Source organism: Lonchura striata, chromosome 2 (assembly GCF_046129695.1).
Source record: "Lonchura striata isolate bLonStr1 chromosome 2, bLonStr1.mat, whole genome shotgun sequence".
In the NCBI taxonomy this organism is placed as follows: domain Eukaryota; kingdom Metazoa; phylum Chordata; class Aves; order Passeriformes; family Estrildidae; genus Lonchura; species Lonchura striata.
Genome location: NC_134604.1, coordinates 45,878,110 through 45,892,598, shown reverse-complemented (window position 1 = coordinate 45,892,598; position 14,489 = coordinate 45,878,110).

Genomic DNA, 14,489 nt, shown 5'->3' with positions numbered 1-14,489 from the left:
GAGAAGACCAAAAGCAATGGCCACAACCAGAAACACCCTAGGTTCTGTCTGAACATCAGAAAACCCATTTTTTTCTGTGAGGATGACCGAGACCTGTGCCAGACAAAACAGGCACAAACAGTGTTTGTGAAGTCTCCTTCTTTAGAGATGTTAAAAATCCACCTTGAGATCATCCTTGTAAAGCTACTCCAGATGACTCTAAGCAGGGGGAAGGGAGGAGGTGACCTTCAGTTATCACTTCCAACCTCAACCATTCTTGCGATTCTATGATCTTACGGTTCTAGAGAAATTTAGTTAAACTTTGGTAATTTTTACACCATCATTCACTGTAAAGTACAGTCCAAATCCCAAAAATATTTCTATTATTAAAATTGGAAAAAAAAGGTGGAGGGAAAACATGGCTGATAATCTAGAAATATAATTGCAGAAATAGCACCAGAGAAGAAAGAAATCAATGTAAGTGAACAGATACTGCTGGCATGAGATTGGGAAGGTACAGGATGCCAAGAATAAATTTGCATTCCAAAGTAGAGGTAGATTCCAAACAAAATGTTGTAGTAACCAAAAATAGGTAATAGTAAAGTTTTCTGGAAGAGCAGGGAAATTGTCTCAAGCTGCTTTTAATGTGAAGTTCACACATTTAAAAATGTGAGACTGACAGTCTCCTAACGACTGAGACTTGGCTAGACTTACTGAGAATATCTACACTATAAAAAAAAGGCCAGTGGAAAAGTGAGCTTGGAAGATGCAGTTTTGATTGTTATGCACCACACTTGAAAATTTCTTCTGAAATAATTTGATTTTAAGGTTACACAAGGAAAACAGGATGATTCATACTACCATTTCATGCCAAGATGCTCTGACCAGAGATAGTGTTTTATAAAAAATAGCACAGGATTTAAAGGTCCAAGTGATTATTGGTAGTTTTGAGATATCATTACCTAGTGTCTTGCGAATAAGAAATTTAAGGATTTGGAACTGTTTAAAAAGCTAAGGAGATAATGTGAAGTTCTTTTGGGCGTGCATGGCAAGATTTTGGTAGCAGGGAGACAGGAGAGGTGGCTTCTCTCAGAAACTGCCAGAGGCCACCCTGTGTCCAGTAGATCCAATGTGAGCTGGAGCCAAAGAGGACCAATCCCTGGCCAAGGTAAAGCACATGAATGACAACAGTAGAACTCCTAGGATAAGTTTTAAGTGGAAAAGTTACTGCAGTGCAACAACTGCAGCTGTGACAGAGAAATGAGAACATGTGAGAGAAACCACCTTGCAGACACCAAGGTCACTGGTGAAAGATGGGGATAAGGTGCTCCAGGCACTGGAGCACAAATTTCTGTGCAGCCCATGGTGCAGACTGTGGTGAAGCAGCTGAGTCCCTATAGCCTGTGGAGGTGTGTGGTGCCGCCTGTGAAGGACCTGCAGATGCATCAGAAGGAAGCTGCAATCCTGTGGGAATCTCACACTGGATCAGGCTCCTGGCAGGACCTGGGGTCCTGTAGAAAGACATGAATCCGTGCTGAGTCAGGTTTGCTAGCAGGGTTTGTGACCACATGGAGGACTGCTGGAGCAGTTAAGGAAGAATTGTAAAGTAGGACTCACATTGGATAATATAGTGGAGAATAGTCTCCTGAGAAAGGGATTTCTCACTGGATCAGGGAAGAGTGTGAGGAGTCCTCTCCCTGAGGAGGAAGGAGCATCAGAGACAATGTGTGATGAACTGATCACAGTGTCCAATCCCCATCCCTCGGTGTTTCTGGTGGGGAGGAGATAAAGAATTAGAGAGCAAAATTAAGCCTAGGATGAAAGGAGAAAGAGAGAGGGAAGGTATTTTAAGATGTGTGTTTATTTTTCCTTAGCCCACTCTGATCTGGTTGTTAATAAATTTAGCTAATTTCCCCAAGTTGAATCCGTTTTGCCTGTGTCAGTAATTGGTGAGTGATTTCTGCCTGTTTTATCTTAATACATGAACCTTTCTTTATATTTTCTCTCATCTTCAGGGAATGATAGAGCAGCTTTTGTGGGCACCTGGAATCCAGCCAAGGTTAAATCACCACAGAACTGGAAGCAGAAATTGCAACATCCTACACATACTGAGATCTTTTGTGAAAATAAAAAATTATTAAATATTCAGTATAATACAAGCTGAGGTAATTATCAAATAAGTGTGTTTGCTAAGGTTTAACTATTATTGCTCTTAGATTGGTATAAACCTCATAACAATTTAAAGCTGACCATGCTACCCTGTCTTTCATCCTTCCAGACTGCTAAGCAGCACAGGATTATAACAGCAGGGATATTAAAAGTCCAATTAGTTTTAATAAGACTTCAGGTTCTTATCAGTGCTGATCTATTTCTACCACATTTCTGGATGTAGTTAAAATATCTAATGTCAGGATAAGTAGTATAAGAATTTAATAAAAAATCTCAACAAAACAAACAAACAAACAAATCACGAACACAAAGCAACCCCCCCAGAAGTCCTGATTGTCCTGGACCAGGAGCATTTGCTCAGAATAATATCATCGGGGTGTTGGAGAAGAGGAAAAGAAAAATTCAGTGGGATACCAGGAAGCCTAGATTCCTACATTAAGATCTTAGCAGATATAAAAGATTATCTAATTTGAACATCTGAGATCAAGTCTGTGATCCTGAAAAATTTACAGCTGTTGATGTGTGGGACTGAGCTCCATGGAAGACTCAGGTTTTCACTGTGAAATGTCTGCGGTATAAAATTTTCTCTATTCATACATCTCATAAAGTGTTTAATCTTGAAACAGGAAGAAGAATTTGCTACTTCTATATTGACTAAATAGAGTCTATGTCCAGAAATTGGGCATTCATCCACCAAGAAGCACAGAGCTTTCAACCTACTGGGCATAACTTGTACATAAATAACCACTTCAATATCCACTTTCTTTAAAAAAATGACTGGAGAGTGCTTCTTGCTTTTATACAAAATTTTTATGAGTATTACAGTTATGAAGCTTCCAAGCAACATAAATCTGGTTACCCATATCAGTTACAGAATATTTCTTATGAATACTTCAGCATGATACAGAGAAGAAGTAGTCCATAAATAGTCAAAAAAATATTTCCATTTTCAAAAAATGAATGAAAATTGAATTAGGTGATAAATAAAGTTGTGGAGAACATATGTGAGATGAGAATAATCCAACAGCCCATTATTTAATATACTTGCTTAGAAAGGAAAGTCTTAAAACTGTTTAAAAATGTGGCATGGATTATTTGTTAGTCAAGATGAACAACATGACACCCATCAATATAAGATTCTTAATTTCCATGAGGAAGGGGATTTAGGATATGCCAAATCATACTGCTTCCCCCATATATAACTGGAATCAGCTTCCCAGTCAGCAGGATAGATATTTTATACTGACAGATACAGAATACCAATTAGTGAAATGCTGAATATTCCTAAATTCAATGTAAGGACAACACATGGTCTCAGGTAGTTAAATAGATATGTAAAATTCAGCACCTAATAAATTGTTCAGAAACACCTAATAAGTTGTTCATCCCAGTTTTACTGATTCAGTTTAGCTGAATCTTGAAGCACACCTTTTTGTATTGTAGTCACAGAAGAGATGGGCTACAGAAATCTGCTACAATAGTCTGCAAAAAACTTTATATGAATTTTAAAATAGCCAGACACATGGATCTGTAAGCTGTCAATCAATCTTACATGTATGTAAGGATACATACCAATATTGACAATTATCCCTTCATGTTCTGTGGAAAAAATGAAAGATGTATTTTTTCCCTTTTTTTTTTCCTTTGGAAACAAATAGGAACTTCAGAATGTTTTAATTCCCTGGTTTTAATCTGGAATAGGTTAAAGTATTTAAATATAAGATTTTGAAAGCACTAGTCACTGGCTAGATATGAAATGTGTTGTGTATTTAGTCTTCCTCTAATCTAACTACAAAAAATATAATGGTAGACATGTACCAGTGTCTTTATGACAGCAGTCTACACATAATGATCTCATGTATCCTTCTGATTGCACACTGTAAATGCTGCAGAGCAGGTGGTCCTGCAGATCAGCTCAAATTCCTTCAGGTCTCTATGTTGCCACAGTACATAATGGAGTGAACAAAATAAATGGTGTGAAACTACTAGTTGCTATGCTTGAGCACCATGCTTTCCCATTTTCATGGACAAAAAATCTGTAGATATTAATTTTTTGGTTTGGCACATACTCTAAAAATGACTGCCGAAACACAATTTGTCAACAGAAGAGATTGCAGTTTATTGAGGTTTGGATATTAATATGCTTGAGCAGCCCTTGGAACAATAGTAAGCTTTGCACAGTTAAGCAGAAAAGTGTTATCATTTGTCTTCAGAGAATACTTTGAATAGATATTTTGCATAACCTTTTGGTACCATGCTAAAAAGATTCCTGGAAATAATGGACCTCCAGACTAACTATAATCAGGCATAGCTATCTGAATGGTAGTTTTCAAATTAGCTCATTTGGTAAGCTGATTAACATCCAAATTAATTAATTCAGTTCTATCTGAAAATTAGAATGAAGTAACTCATGTAAACATTTATCTCTTTAAGATGTTGTCTATTAGCTCAAGTCAGTGTCAGAGGTTATCTCTAGGTTCAGTAATAAAAAATTTATAAATAAAAAAAATAATTATTTCCTGTCAGATAGGTGAATTAAACTGCATCTATATCCACTTACATATAAATACTTTAGCATTCCTGGATCCAGATGTACATACTAGAGACCAACTGACTGTACACAAAAGCCATAAGGGGATAGACATCAGCATTTTTTCCCATTTGATTTTCTGATGATATTTATACATATAAATTACATGTGTGTATATATAAATATATACAATATAAATATTATATATATATATATATATAATAAGAACTAATGTTTACCTAAAAATTGACTGCAAAAGGGTATCAAAGATAGAAATTTGTGTATTCTACTTGTTGCCACTTAATGTAAATTATATATTACACTTCAATTAGAAGGCATAGTAGACTTGAATTGATGTGACAATTCTGACAGGAAAGGCAGCAAAAATGACTAAATTATCCTGATTGATTGAATATTCTGTCAGATTCCATCAGTATAGAGATACTGCTGGTTTATATCCTATTTTATGTTAGATTCCCATTAAGAAATTATGTATGAGGCTAACACATTAATTTAATATGCTTTATAAATAGGGACACATTAAATATTAATATGCATTTTAGTATAGGCTGCTTATAGTATATAGCAATTATTAATTTATACATATGAATACTATAAGAGTGTGTTGGAAATAGATATAAGTTCAACAAGGGAACATAATGAATGCTGGTTTAGGACTATGGTTTCAGGCAGATTGCTCACTTACAGAACAGTAGAAGTGGGGTTAATATTACTTTACTTTAGATGCCTAAAGCTCCTCTGAAATTCTGGTGAGCAATGGAAATCATGCAATAATCTTCTCAACCTTTCAATAGCTGCCTAATGTCAACATCTAAGTATGGTGAAGTGAATGCCACCACAAAACCTATGGAAATTGAGTAAACATACAAAGATCTTATTTATTTAAATGTAATATTAATAATGTAGACTGGTCTCATGTCTTGCAATAGACTTCAATAAATTAACTTTCTAGAAGTAAACTTTCATCTTTTGAGGGAGAGAAATACTTTTATATGTTACATATTATGAAAAAGGAGGGTAGAGACAGAGAGGAAAAAAAATTCATAATAAAACATTGAGTAGCAAACAATTTTCTGCAGCAAAAAATGTGTTTGTGAAGAATGTCTTTATCCTCACTCATTTGTGGGGGATCAATCTTAACTAACTTTAATCATCTAAACAATGTTACTCAGAATTCATTTATTGATTGACAGAAACCTTTTAAAGGTAATTCATTGGCTATATATCCAATTTTTAGATGGCAAAAGTAGAATCGGTTTCCACTTAAGATTTGTAATTCTCTTAACCAGGTAACAAAAATATATTGGTGGTGACATTTTTTTTTTAAGGATTTAGAAATCAAGGATAGAATTTTACCTAATACATAATCTGTAATGAAACTGTAGTTGATTTAATTCATTATTTTAGAATGCAAATGAATCTTCTTGTGGACAAAATAATAAGCATAGATGTAAATTTGAGCATATATTCTCCTTAAACAATTTTTTCTATTCTCCAGAACATGAAAGGTTCATATCCTATTAAATAGCTAACATCCTAACAATCTATTAAATAGCTGCATTGAGCTGTTTGCTGAAAGTCTCACCCACTTCATCATCTAAATCAGGTGGTTTGTAGCAGGTGCTCAATGTGATCTCCTTGTTGACATCTTCTCTGATCCTGTGCCATATATGTGAGCTGTTCCTTTGCATAGAACACAATCCTCCCCCCTTGCTTCCTCTTCCCAATTTTCCTAAAGGGCCTGTGAACATTGATGAAAACCACCGTGTCCCTGTGATCCTCTGTGATGAGGTCATAACTGTGCAATTATTAATAGGTTTTCAGTTCCTTCTCTTTGTTTTCCATGTTGCCACAACTCATATAGGCTTCTAGACATACCATTCATTCCAAAAAGACATTGAGGTTTTTGCCTTTATTGCTGTCTCTGGTGTGCTTCCTACAATCTCCCCCTCTCTCATTATCTGCAGGCATTTATCTCCAGTGCCTGAAGACCTTGGCTCAAATAACTCCTCACAAGGTTGGCAAGCCAGTTGGGAAAGATAGTCTATGCCACTCTCCTTGGCAGCATCTCCTCAAAGAGCTTTGCACAGTCTCAGAAGTCTGCAAAGGACACCTGCTGTCAAGCCAGGAGTAAGTGTGTAAATGCATCCCTACTCCTGATTTGGCCTCTCCCATTTAATGGTGGTGCCAAGAACAGCATCTCCATGCTCATCCCCTATAATGTAGATTAAAGACCCATATAGTGACTATTCATTCAAGGTGAAGACTGCCAAGATCTCCCCTGGCAGTGATCATCAGAGTCTGTGCAGATGAGCAGCAAGGAGCTCAAGGTGACATTTTGGCTCTTGCCTCTGTAGAAACTCCACAAATGTCCTACTGATTTATCCTTCATCTGAGCACTGTTGCTATGCAGTACTCCTACTTCATTATTCAGCTCCATCAGCAGGTGCTTATCTCAACCGGAGTGCTGGTCTTGAAGGGGAGGCAGTCAACACTCCAAACCCTGCTGGCTTCTGGAACAGAAGGCAGTACCTACAGTCTGTGATTGAACATCTGCATCCTTCCCTAAGATCTCCTCCTAGATTAAGGTCTTTGATGTGATGGGGTGCTCACAGCAGGCTTTACTCTACAGTTACCACTACTGCCCCATCAACTTTTGCAGCACTGAAGAGAATGTGCCATTTGCCCCTGTAGACCAATGGAAATGGTAGGTATACCTGTATGCCAGTCTTAGTTACAGGGCTTTTGGTCACAAATGTAGACAGATGTTAGTTAAATAGGAAGCTGGCCATGAGCTTATCTCCAGTTTCTGCATAAATTCCCACTCAGTAGGCAACTTATCATAGCCTCTTTTTATTCTCAGCTCCTGTAAATGCTGGGTTCCTAGAACTATCCCTTATGTGCTGTGTTCCCCTTCATCTCATGCTGTGCTTGTCAGACAATGCATTTGCAAAAAACCTCTGGTGAGAATGAAAGTGTTCCCTAGCTATCTGTAACACTTGTCTTTTGGTAAAGGAAATGAGGAACTAACGTTTTCAGGACTAAAATATTCAAAAAACATCTGAAGATTTTGTGCAGGGTGCTGCTGTCATTGAAGTCAAAATTAAAAAAAAAAAAAAACAGCAAAAGGAAATTCAATGAAAATTCTCACTGAATTTAATGGAAAAAGATCAAATCCTTTACAGACTCCCAGAATCCTGAAAGAACTTGGTCTTAGGGGAAGTCATTTTGGAATATGTTTTCTCTTCAGAAAAAAAATGTTCTTGTTATTCTTTTGAAACAAACACAATTATAATTTTATTTTCACTTTAGCATCCGTGGCAGTGAAAAGCTGCTTGGTAAAAAAAAAAAAAAAAATTAAAACATGCAAGCATTTTCTTATTAGCAGTCTAGTATGCTTTCTGAGACCCAGGACCTTGAAAGATAAAATCACAGGACTATATGATAATTCAGGTTAGAGAGACCTTCAGTATATTTTAGTCTGACCTCCTGCTCTGAGTTACAGTGAAGTCAAGGCAGGTTGCTCAGAATGTGCCCATTTGGGTCTTGAAGCACCTCCACAACAGAGGTGACAAAGACTCTCTGGCCAACCTGTTCCACTGACTTTTTGTTCACATGAGGAGTGATTTTTCTTTATATGCAGTTCTAGACTGCCTTGTTTTAATTTGTGTGCCTTGTTGCTCACCCTCCCATAGTGCACAATTTTAAGGGGCTGAATCTGCCCCTTCTACGACCTTCCCACAGGCACTGCTGGCTGTTGATAGGTCCCCCTTCTGTCTTGGGATAAACAGGCCAGTCCCTCCACTATTTCACATGACACCACATCTAAGGCTTCCATAGATTATTATGTCACAAATCAGTTTTGCCTCATTAGTGAAGAGGAGATCCAGCTGTGTGTCACTCTTGCTCCCAAACCCAGCATCTGAATCAAAAAGTTATGTCAGAAACTATCCAGAGATATCAGGAGTCTGAATTTTACAACATTTTCTTTTCCTGTGTCTGGTTATTTAAAATCTCCCATACAAATAAGGAACTGTGATACTGAAACTCCCTCATGTTTTAGAGAAATTTTATCCACTATCTTGTTATGATGGTTTGAGGTTGGGTGGATGCCAGGTGCCCACCAGACCCAGTCTGACTCCCCTCCTCAACTGGACAGGGCAGAAAAAATAAAACTAAAGGCTCATGGGTTCAAATAAGGGAAAGGGAGAGATCAGTCATCAGTTACTGTCATCGGCAAAACAGACTTGTCATGGGGAAATTATTTGAATTTATTACCAGTCAAAATCAGGGCAGGATAATGAGAAGAAAAATCTTAAAACCGTCCACTCCCCACCCCTCCCTCCTTTCCATGCTTAACTTTACTCCCGGTTCTGTCTAAGAGAATCAGAATCCTTCTCCCTGGAATGGTGTAGGGAGACAGGGAATAAAGGTAAGTAAATCCCATATTGTTTCTGTTATTGCTTCCCTCTCAGAGAGAGTCTTTTCCCTGATTCAGTGTGGGGTCCCTCCCATGGGATATAGTCCACCATTACCTTCTCCAGTGCAAGTCCCTCCCACAGACTATAGTTCTTGATGAACTGCTCCAACATGGGTCTCTTTCAATGGGGTGCAGTCCTTCAGGAAAAAACGGTCCAGTGTGATCCTCATAGAATCACAAATCTTGTCAGCAAACCTAGTGGGCCCCTTTCTCCAAGGGTCTGCAGGTCCTGCCAGGAGCCTGCTCCAGTGTGAGATTTCTACAAGGTCACAGCCTCCTCCTCTCAGGCATCCACCTGCTTTGGCATGGGGTCCTTCACAGGCTGCCAGTGGATCCTGGCTCCACCACGGACCTCCATGGGCTGCAGGGGCACAGCTGCTTCACCATGGGATGCACCACAGGTTGAAGGGGAATCTTTGCTCCAGTGTCTGGAACACCTCCTCCCCTTCCTTCTCCACTGACATTGGTGTCTGCAGGGCTGTTCCCCTCACATATTCTTATTTCTCTCTTCTATGGCTGCAATTACTTCTGTGCCATAATATCTTATTTCCTTCTTGTTAAATACGTTATCACAGAGTTGTTACCAGCATCACTGGTTGACAGCCCTGGCCAGAGGAAGATCCATCGTTAGCCAGCTGACATGGGCTCTGTCAGATACAACTTTACCAGCTTTTTGGAACACCCACTCCTATAGTCCTCACCACTACTGAAACCTTGGCAGACCATCCTGATACAAATCCTCACGTTCATATTTCTGCATTCTGGAGTGTGGAAAAAAGGTAGAAAAAAATTAAAAAGGAAAAGAGGGGGAGTGAATTAAGTAGGAAGGTTCAGAATAGAATAAAAACATGGAATAGAAATATTTTCCTGACATTTGTCTTTCATATGAAATGTAGTAGGCTCAATCCAGCTAGCTCTAACATGAGTGTAACTGCATACAGTATGACTAGAAGAGTGCTGCAAAGCAACAAGTTGAGTATTAGATGCTTGTGGATTTCCCTGGATTATATTAACCTTTCTAGTTTCCTACAGCATGAACTTTTGTCACAGGTTTAATATTTGTTGCATATTATTAGGTCTGCATAGCAGTGATCAGCTGCCTTTGCTTCCTGGAGTTCTTCACTTACTGTGGGAAAGACCCCTTGCACCACAGAAAATAAACTTGAATCCAAAATCTCTTTTTGTGAAAGATTGTTTGGCTTTCAGCTGCATTAATGATGATGGCAAACAGGTGGTGATATTCTAAAGAGTCTAACATATTTTAGAAATGTTATTAAACATGAGTGTCACAGTGGTATGTTGTCACTGCAAGACCAGTACAAATAAAAGGCAAACTGTAATACAGCACTTTTTTGCATTGTATGCAATTATCTTAACACAGAAAAAACAAAAAAATAATAATATTTTGAGATGACTGATTAAAACATTTTACAGTACTTTAACTGGTGGCAAAAATATAAAATATTTCAATATATAGACAAACTCATATTTTGATTAATGATGATGTTTTATATGTAGGTGTCACTAAATGTCATTAGGCAGGTGACATTTTATTAAGTTCAAAACTTCCTGAGATCTAACTTTTTCTGTGGTTCAAATTCTGTTTATGCTATCCTTTTAAGTCCTGAAGTTAAGTAGCCATTCCCAGAAGCCAGGCTTTTTTAAGGCAGCACTTTTGAGAATGATTTTATAGAAGCAAGAAGATCAGCATTTTCAGCAAAGACATTGCCAGAATTACTGAAAGCATCACTTACAGGAATTGTTAAAGAAACATACAACTTTTTTCTCTCATGTAGATGAACTCCCAGCTAATGAAATTACTAATATACCTGTGGGCCAATATATGCCTGGATATCCTAAGGTTCATGAATGTCTCTGTATGAACCAGAATTTAGTAGGCAACAAAATTTATCTTATGTCCTAGAAAAAAAAAAGTAATTGACTTGAAAGAAAGATACAAAACTATATATATTGACTTCTCTATTTGTCAAATTAACTATCCAAATTACTGTTAGGGAAGAGCTCATATATCCTTTCTAGTCAGATATTTCCTTAGATTTCCTACTTGATTTTTTTTTTTTTTTTATTTATGAGACTATTCTGATATTGCAAAGGTAAACTTTCTGTATTTATTCTTAAAATATTTTCAGAGTTTCAAGTTGCAGCTTTTCGTATATTTATATGCTATTGTGCTTGTATCTGTGGACTTATAGATAGGTATACAGCTCTGATATTAATTAGGAAACTGAGAGAAAGATTGTTAATGAATGACCAATCACATGTTCATACAGAGTATTTGGGGTATGTTCTGACTACAGATTACACAAAAGCACAGTTTGGCTATACACAAAATAGAATTGGAAGGGGATGGGGAATTAATGTTTAGGTTTGGAATAACTATAGCACATAGATACTGGTGTTTCTTGGCTACCAGGAATAAAAGTTGCCAGCTATCACTGCAGAGTAACAAACATGTAGCAGAGCAGCAACCAAGAACTAATGGAAAAGTGACATTAAATATGGACAGAGACATTAACTACAGGAAACCCTATTTGTTTGAAAATTATGGCAAAGAAATAGCTCCTTGCATAATGAGATTGTTAATTTCAAGGCCTTCCTACAATTCTCAAGAATTCAAGGCCTTCCTACAATGCTCAAGAATACTAAAGGATAGAAGGGAAAAAAAAATCATAAAGACAGACTAGGGAAGCTGAGGGGAAAATGGTTTTAAACTCAACCTGGTTTTAAACTCAACCTGTCTTTGAAGCACTTAACTTTGAACTGATCTCTCTGGACCTATTTTTCTCATTAGGCAGAGATGACTAAGAGCAGCACTCATTAAAGAAGCATGAGATTCCCTAGGGCTATTGAAGTTAAAGCTTGAAGTTAAAAAATGTCTTAATCATCTCTTTTTAATCTCTGTATTTCACTCTGTCTTTTTTGCTTACTCTCCTTTCACCCATCACAGCTACATAATTACCAGGTGAAAAATTTTCTAAATCCTGAATTCAAAATGCTAACGTTATATTTTTTAAACAGTAAAACCCACACAGTTTTGCTGTATTTTTTGATTATTTAGGTGAAAGGATGGCAGAAACACCAAAAAGGTATGTGTTATCTATTTAAATGCCAAATGTGCTTCATGTTGGTTATGTCTATACTGCAAGACAAAGGATGTGACTTCCCCTTCCTTAGTTGCTCAACTGTGTGCTGATGTCATCTTGGGAAACAGTCTGGGTTTCTCTGAAAAAAATAAACCTAGTGACTGGATAAGAAGGGATCACAATAACTACTATAACTGTCTTCTTTGGATACTTAAGTGGGGGGAAAGTATTGTATGATTTATAGAGTGTAAGCAACCCACAATTAGAATCTAGAGAAGTTTCAAATGTTGTTAAAGAAGAGGAAGTTGTATGAAACAGCAGACTCCTTGTGAAGCTGACAGCACATAGCTTGGACAGCAGCCCTCCTCACTGGGTTAAGAACTGACTGAGTGGTCAGGCCCAGAGAGTGGTGGTAAATGGTGTCACAACCAGTGCACAGCCAGTCACTAGTGGGGTTCCTCAAGGCTCAGTACTGAAAATGTGAAATAATAATATTAACTATGTTTAATATCTTTATCAATGATCTGGATGAGGAGATTGAGTGCACCCTCACCAAGTTTGCAGACAACACAAAGTGGCGTGGGAGTGTTGGGTAAGAAGGCTCTGAAGAGGAATATGGACAGGCTCCATCAATGGGCCAAATCAAGTGATATGAGGTTCAGTATAACAAGTACCAAGTCCTGCCTTTCAGTCACAAAAATATCAGGCAAAATTACAGAAATAGTGTGGCCGGCAGGACCAGGACAGCAATCATCACCCTGTCCTCAGCACTGATAATGCCACACATTAATTTCTGTGTCCCACTCTGGACCCCTCACAACAAGAAAGTCATTGAGGTGCTGGAGAGAGTCCAGAGAAGGGCAACAGAGGTTCTAGAGGGTTTTGAGCACAACTTAGGAGTAGCTGAAGGAATTTACTTTGTTAAGTCTGGAGAAAAGGGGGGCTCAGGAGAGACCTTATCACTCTTTATAACTCCCAAAAGGAGGTTGTAGCAAGAGGGTGATTGGTCTCTTCTCCTGGGCAGCCTGAAAAAGGACAAGAGGGTGCAGCCTCATTCTGCAGCAGGGGAGGTTCCAACTGGATATTCAGAAGAATTTTTAATTAGAAATGTGGTCAAGCATTAGAATGGGTCCCCCAGAGAGATGCTGAAGTCGCCATATCTGAAAGTGTTCAAGAAACAATTGGACATGGCACGCTTGCTATGGTTTAGTTGATAAGGTGGCTCTCTCAAAGGTTGGACTTGGTGATTTGGAAGACTTTTCCAGATTTAATGATTCTACCCCTGCTTAAGACAACTGGTGGAATGAAAGAAACCGTTTCTGAAAAGTTAGGAGACAAAATGGAAGGCAAGATTTAATTGGTTTATGCATCTCCTCTCCCTCTTCTGCATATTAAGTAAAACAGTTCTCTCCAGTTCCTTCAGTGTGCTAGCTAGCTAGCTAGCATGACTTTACAAGGATAAAGCAAGCACCAAAATCCTGTGTAGTATCATTATAGCAGATATTGGTTACTGTTTCCCTAGAGATGGGAACCAAGCTCCAAATGAATTCACCTAAATTTAGTTTATTGCATGTGTGGTGGGTGTCTGAAGTACCACAACTGTCAATAGATATAAGCCCTGAATAAAACCTCATCCACTTCCCAAATGTAGATATCTAGTGTCATTTTAGAGCCTGTGGAATACTCTTCTCACCTCCAGATCTGTGAATGACACAGATCTCCTGTAAATTTTATGTCATAGTCTCTCATCTTTGACAGATGTATTGGATGACTTAACTTTAGGATTATTTAGCTTTGTGAAAGTAAATTAATATCTGGATTTTTATTGATTTAATAGATGTTTATGTTGAGGAATACCTTCAGTGCTGATATATGTAGCTTAGGAGGCAGCTGTAGTTTGGGCTGTGGGTTGAGCTCCAGGTGTTGGAGCCCCAGACAAGAGGCTGTAAATGGCTGACCCTTTGCAGAACAGAGGGCACAGGGGCCTGTGTCCCAGCCAGGTGACCGGGAACTGATGCACAGCCAGAGCCAATGACCCCACAATTTCTCACTGAGACTGTGAGGGTATGGAAGCCCAGGGTTTCCTATTACTGAGACCCCCCTCTCAGAGGAAGCAGCTCAAGGTGTTTTTTTGTTTTATAGTTATTGAACCAAGACAACTCTTTAAAATATCAAGAAGCCTGGGAAATCTCATGCAATTGTGTGA